At 40.8% G+C, this 6468-nt stretch overlaps 1 protein-coding gene across 3 annotated transcripts in view; it reads right to left on the minus strand.

Moving 5' to 3' along the window:
* The window catches only part of LOC102260611 (chromosome unknown open reading frame, human C18orf25), a 76804-nt gene that overhangs the window by 68851 nt on the left and 1485 nt on the right, over positions 1-6468 (minus strand). The window contains exon 1 of one of the 3 annotated variants that reach the window (XM_005865747.2): positions 6216-6240. The exons of the other annotated variants lie outside the window; for them this stretch is intronic. The gene's annotated coding sequence lies outside the window, so the exon portion shown is untranslated. Of the gene's footprint in view, positions 1-6215; positions 6241-6468 lie in introns of those variants that run through there. 3 annotated transcript variants of the gene reach the window in all.

Consider the following 6468-nt stretch of genomic DNA (forward strand, 5'->3'; position numbering starts at 1 on the left):
CTCTCCCTTCCTCTCTGTAAAAAATCAATAAAATATATTTTTAAAAAAACAAACAAAAAAAAACAATGCACAGACCTTATTTGACTCGTGATTTGAATGACTATAAAAACACATTTATAAAATACAGTGGGGCCTTGACTTACGAGTGTCCCGACTAACGAGTTTTTCGAGATACGAGCCGTCTCTCGGCCGATTTTTTGCTTTGAGTTGCGAGCTAAAATTCGGGTTACGAGCCAGCTTCAGATACCCCACCACTAGTTGGCGCAGCGAACGTCACAGTGAACGCCACAACATTAGCCCAGCATCACTTGTCTCACTTGTTCACTTTAAGATTTGACATACGAGTAATTTGAGTTGCGAGCTCCGTCACAGAACGAATTAAACTCGTAAGTCAAGGCCCCACTGTAGAGAAATCTGAACCCCAAATATCATGATATTAAGAAATTATTGCCCCAATTATTTTTCAGTGTGATAATAGTTATTTGGTATTTTTTCCTTCAGGAGTTAAGTTAAGAAACTGGAGTGCTAAAAGGTTAGTGTACAGAAAGGGATCACTAAAAATGCAGCTCAATGATCTGGCTTAAGCGAAACTAAAATATAAATTCTGAGATTGCAACCATGGGAAGAGAGTTTTGCTTGCTTGCCAACCAACTTTTCTCCACTGATATAAGCTCTATAAATAGGTCGAGTGATAATGGCTGCTCAAATCACTTCATATGGCAGATACTACTACTACTGACATGTATCTGGCCCAGTACCAGGACTGCGTATAAAATAACATCAAATAAGAAGGCAAGGGTGTTATCAAATGCAAAAAAATGCACAGTGGCTAATGAAAGGACCTCTAAAAACTCAAAAGCACCAATAGTGTAAATCAAGAATAATTTAAAACACAGGTTCTAGGTTTCCTCCTAGAATTCTGTTCAGGCCATTTTGTATCTCTCTCAGAAGACAGTACACATAAGGATGGATCACCACATGCTGGGACATGAGGTCCCCAAAATATATGTTGCCAAAAACCTATCCACTATACATGCCCTCAGGCTCATGGCAAATTATTTAGTGGATTACAGTGCAGAAAAATAATGGGAAAGCTTTGATGATAAAATGTTGATTGAAGAATACACTATACTTTCATATGCTGGGTTAAAACTAAGGCAGACAGGATACTACTTAAAATCTTAACCACATGAGGTTTTTGTTCTTAATACAGAAACGAAAACAGTCCTGTTTTCCTAGAGTTTTAGTCCACACCCAACTTCCCTCTCCCCAACAATACCTTTCTCTAATTATAAGGCACTAACAAAACGCTAACTCTGGACATCATAAAAGTGCTGTTGTTTTTTAACCAGTCAACTCAGTAAAAAAACAACTTCCACTGATTGCTGTGATATCTTGTTTCCCTAATGCTAACCATGCTAATGAAAACTTTAATTTCTATATTACCTAAACACAATCCTAGTTCATCCAGATTCATGGGAATGGCTGTATAAGTGTTTGGGGGTTTTTTTGTATAAGTTTTAACAGATTTAATTTCATTCCTCTTTGAACAACAATCAGAACTGATTTACTAATACACTGACAAGAATTCCAGGCAGAGTAAAAAGTATTTTGTAAATGAACTGGCAGTTCAAAAAGAACATTCAAGGCTCCAATCAGGACCTGGACACTGGGGCGGTGGAGGCTTGTCCGGGGGGGGGGACGGGACATATGTAATACTTTAAACAATAAAAAAAGAAATTAATTTTTTTTAAAGACTCCAATCAATTCAAACTTAGAGACCCATTTAAGAAAAGAGCTATCTTCCAATACCTTATTTAAAATGATTTTATAAAGGAAAAGACTAACTCCATACTATAGCTGTTTTATTATACAGTACTTTTTTCTCCTACTTTTTTTTTTTTTAATATATTTTTTTATTGATTTTTTACAGAGAGGAAGGGAGAGGGATAGAGAGTTAGAAACATCGATGAGAGAGAAACATCGATCAGCTGCCTCCTGCACATCTCCCACCGGGGATGTGCCCGCAACCCAGGTACATGCCCTTGACCGGAATCGAACCTGGGACCTTTCAGTCCGCAGGCCGACGCTCTATCCACTGAGCCAAACCGGTTTCGGCTTTCTCCTACTTTTCTTCTCTACATTTTAGAGCAGGAAAGAAACTTAAAAATCATCTAGATCACTACATTTGAGTTCCCTGGACAGAAATTATTTCTTTTATCTTTGTACAAGGAGGAGGAGGAGGAGAAAAACATAGATGTGAAACATTGGTTACCTCCTGTAAATGCCATAACTGGGGTTCAAACCCACAACCTAGGTATGTGCCCTGACTGATAATTGAATCTACAACCTTTTTTGGTGTATGGGATGATACTCCAACCAACTGAGCCACACTGGCCAGGGAAAGCAAGATACTTACTTTTTAGTTTCACCCTGCTCCTTCTTTTACCACAAGGACATGTAGGCAGAGTGTGAAAAAACTGACTAAATGAACATCAATCCCACTTCTACTGAGAAAAACTGCCCACACAGAAGCTGAAAACACTGTTTATTGTACTTCCCTTAAATGCAATCATGAGTCCTTAAAGAGTAGAGGAAAGTAGGTAAAATTAAAGATAATGGCTAAGGATTTTTAAAAGTTCCGTGATAGCCGAAACCGGTTTGGCTCGGTGGATGGAGCGTCGGCCTGCAGACTGAAGGGTCCCGGGTTCGATTCCGGTCAAGGGCATGTACCTGGGTTGCGGGCACATCCCCAGTAGGAGATGTGCAGGAGGCAGTCAAATTTAAATTTAACAGATATTTGACAACTAAAAAATAACTATGAAAGAATCAACCCAAAATAAAAAAAATAAAACCATAAAATGTCTACTCACTGAAATGAAGGCTAAAGAAAAATCTTTCGCCCTAGCTGGTTTGGCTCTGTAAATAGAGCATCGGCCTGCAGACTGAAGGGTCCCAGGTTAGATTCTGGTTAAGGGCACATGCCTGGGCTGTGTGCTTGTTCCCCAGTGGGGGATGTGCAGAAGGCAGCGATCAATGATTCTCTCTCATCACTGATGTTTCGCTCTCTCTCCTCCCTTCCTCTCTGAAATCAACACACACATCTATAGTAATAAAAGCGTAATATGCTAATTAGACTGATGTCCTTCTGGACATCCTTCCAGACGAAGCCGCAGCGGTGGGGGCTGAGGCAGAGGTGACCACCACAGCAGGAGGGGGCTGAGGCAGAGGCAGCCACCTTAGTGGTGGGGGCCAAGCCTCTTGCACGAATTTTGTGCATCGGGCCTCTAGTATATATATAAGCCCTAATCGGTTTGGCCCAGTGGATAGAGCATCGGCCTGCGGACCGAAGGGTCCCAGGTTCAATTTCAGCCAAGGGCATGTACCTTGGTTGCGGGCACATCCCCAGTAAAGAGTGTGCAGGAGGCAACTGATCGATGTTTCTCTCTCATCGATGTTTCTAACTCTCTATCCCTCTCTCTTCCACTCTGTAAAAAATCAAAAAAATATATTTTTTAAAAAGAGAAAAGAAATTCACCAAAAAAGAAAAATCTTTCAATAGGAATGCCTATCTCATCTTTTATGTTCCTCCTGAGTTCCACCCCTTCCCCCCAAAGAAATAATAACTCATTAGCAGACTAAGGTGCTGTTACTCTCACAACCTGGCCCTACCTCCTTCTACCCTACCTATCCTTCTGTAAACTCAAGGCACTTGGACACACTTAACCATTCAAGATCATTAATACTCATGACTTTGCTGTTCTTTAGCCTAGAATGCACACCTGAAATCTACTTCAAACCTCAGGTTTAAATGTGTAAGTTCCTATACCATCAGGATCCTGTCAGTCTTATTCATCACTACAGCTCTAGCAACTAGAGTACTACTGGCACACAGTAAATGATCAATAAGTTAGTACTGTAAGAATAAAGAGGTGCCACCTGAATGTTTTGTTGTCTGTGTTTTCTCAAAAGTTCTTCCCACTTTCTATAGTCTCGGCTTTCTACTCGGTTATTAATGTATCTATTTCATTTTTACTATTTAATTACAGCTACCCAAGAAACTTTATTTGGCCCCAAACTCTTTCCTAAATAAGAGAAGACTGAAATCAGTATGGTTCAAAAGAAAACATACCATTGTACGTTTTTCATCTGTTACAGGTTTTCTCAAGTATTGTCAATTCAGTAAACGTGTCCCCAGTTACATGCAGAAAAATTAGAAAATTCTAAAGTGATTTGCCAAAGTTACAAACATAGGGTTTAGGTCTCTGGCATATACCAATTCCAAACTTTAAAGACAAAAAGCAAAAACATCTTAATTGCCCATATATAAAGCTTAGTTTATCTTTAATACATCAGTCTTGGATAAATCATATAAAATCGAAGATCCCAGCAAATTGACTCCTTGAATAATGACTACACAAGCTCCCAGAAGTTGCTAGTCATATAGTTAGGAGACTTAAGCTACCAATGTCACTTATGAAAATAGAAACCTTTGCCCTAGCCAGTTTGGCTCAGTGGATAGAGCATCGGCCTGCGGACCAAACGTCCCAGGTTTCATTATGGTCAAGTGCAAGTACCTAGGTTGCAGGCTCCTCCCCAACGGACCCTGGTCAGGACCGTGCAGGAGGCAACCAATTGATGTGTTTCTCTCACATCAGTATTTCTCTCTGTCTTTCCCTCTCTCTTCTACTCTCCCTAAAAATCAATGGGAAAAGATCCTCGGGTGAGGATTAACCAAAAAAAGAAAAAGAAAGAAACCTTTAAAGGACATACATGCACTCAGTTCTAAGAAAACTGCATTAAATTAAAACTTAAAGCTTAGCCCGCTGGTGTAGCTCAGTGGTTGAGCGTCAACCTAGGAACCAGGAGGTCACGTTTCAATTCCTGGTCAGGGCACATGCCCAGGTTGTGGGCTCCATCTCCAGTGTGGGGGCGTGCAGGAGGTAGCCGATCAATGATTCTCTCTCATCACTGATGTTTCTATCTCTCTCTTCCTCTGAGATCAATAAATAATATATTTTTTTAAAAACACCTAAAGCTTAGTTTATCTTTAATATATCAGTCTTGGATAAATCATGAAGACTTTAAAACAACGTATAGTGACACTCTTTCATAAATGCATTTAAGATTAATATGAATTAGTAATATTAAGAGCTACACTGTGAACTTAATATGAAGCTAATTAACAATGAGAAAGTTTCCAGCTCCAAAATCCAGTCCCTCCCATTTTTTCACTAAAAGATGTCAGGAAAAATATTTTTCCCATTAAGAAATCATATTTAGCTGATGCGCTAGGTATAATTACCATGTTCCTCCCTTTCTAATTGTATACACCTATTTTGAAGTTTACATCTATAATATTTACATTATAAAAAGGATGCGATTTTAAGTTTTAAGATTATAGTAGTAGCGAAAAGGAATCTAATTTAGAAATGTCTAAAAATATTATTTCTCATTTCATGGAACTGCAAGAAATTTCACTTAAGCTCTTTTTAAAGTAACATACAGATTATCACAGTAAACCTCATCTAGTTTCCTGAATTCAAACTTAATTCATAATTTTATATTTACTGAACATAAAGTACTCAACTAGACATTGTATTAGCCAGGTCACTCTGCCAAAATATTACACTTCCTATAAAAACAACAACAAAAACGTTAGTGCTGTGACTCCTCGGGGCTCCGGGTAACAACTATCAATCGTAGGCCTCTAAAAATGACTGTTAAACCAAAAGGCAACGCTCTGCCTGGAAGAACCCAGATTGCCAGGACCAGCAAAACTACATGAGAAAGTTAGGAACGTCCGTCCTCAGATATCCCAGGAGAAGAGAGGGAGCGATTCAAACTGTTAGCATGTGCCTCACGACACGACACAATAAAAGCCTAAGCAAAACTGCCAGGAGAATTTGTCATTAAGCGGGCCAACCCTGACACAGCACCATGGGTGGGATCTGCATCCGACTGGATGGAAGAATTCAGAAAGCAAAAGTTCAAGCAAGAAACCAAAAGCACATCCAAGGATAAACCGCTCCAGCTGTGCCATCCGGGAGAACACGTACAGACGTTCACTCCTCCGACCAGGGAGCATCTACTCTGTGACAGCGGAGGGGGCGATTTCCCAGGCAGAACGAGTGACGTGCAGCTGGTGCTTTTTTGGGGGGGTTGGGGGGGCTGCTGCTCCGAGAATGCACTGAGGTCGGCGTCATGAGACATACCGTAGGAAGTGCTATGGGGGAAAGGAGAGAACGCCCTGGGAAGAGTCAGGGAAGACGATGATCTTTCACTTGGGGCTCGTCACTTCACATCCTCGCCGGTTTTCTAAATAAAGCTGACAAACGCACCCGAAGACACCCATTTTGGAGACTGACGCATCCCTCCCGTGGACCAGAGGCGTCTGCCGACGGGAAGAAAGCGCCCGGAGGCAGCAGGCGCCGAGCCCGGGGCAGCCTTTCCTGCCTCCGAGGCCAC

The sequence above is a fragment of the Myotis brandtii genome, unplaced genomic scaffold (assembly GCF_000412655.1).
Source record: "Myotis brandtii unplaced genomic scaffold, ASM41265v1 scaffold212, whole genome shotgun sequence".
Taxonomy (NCBI): Eukaryota; Metazoa; Chordata; class Mammalia; order Chiroptera; family Vespertilionidae; genus Myotis; species Myotis brandtii.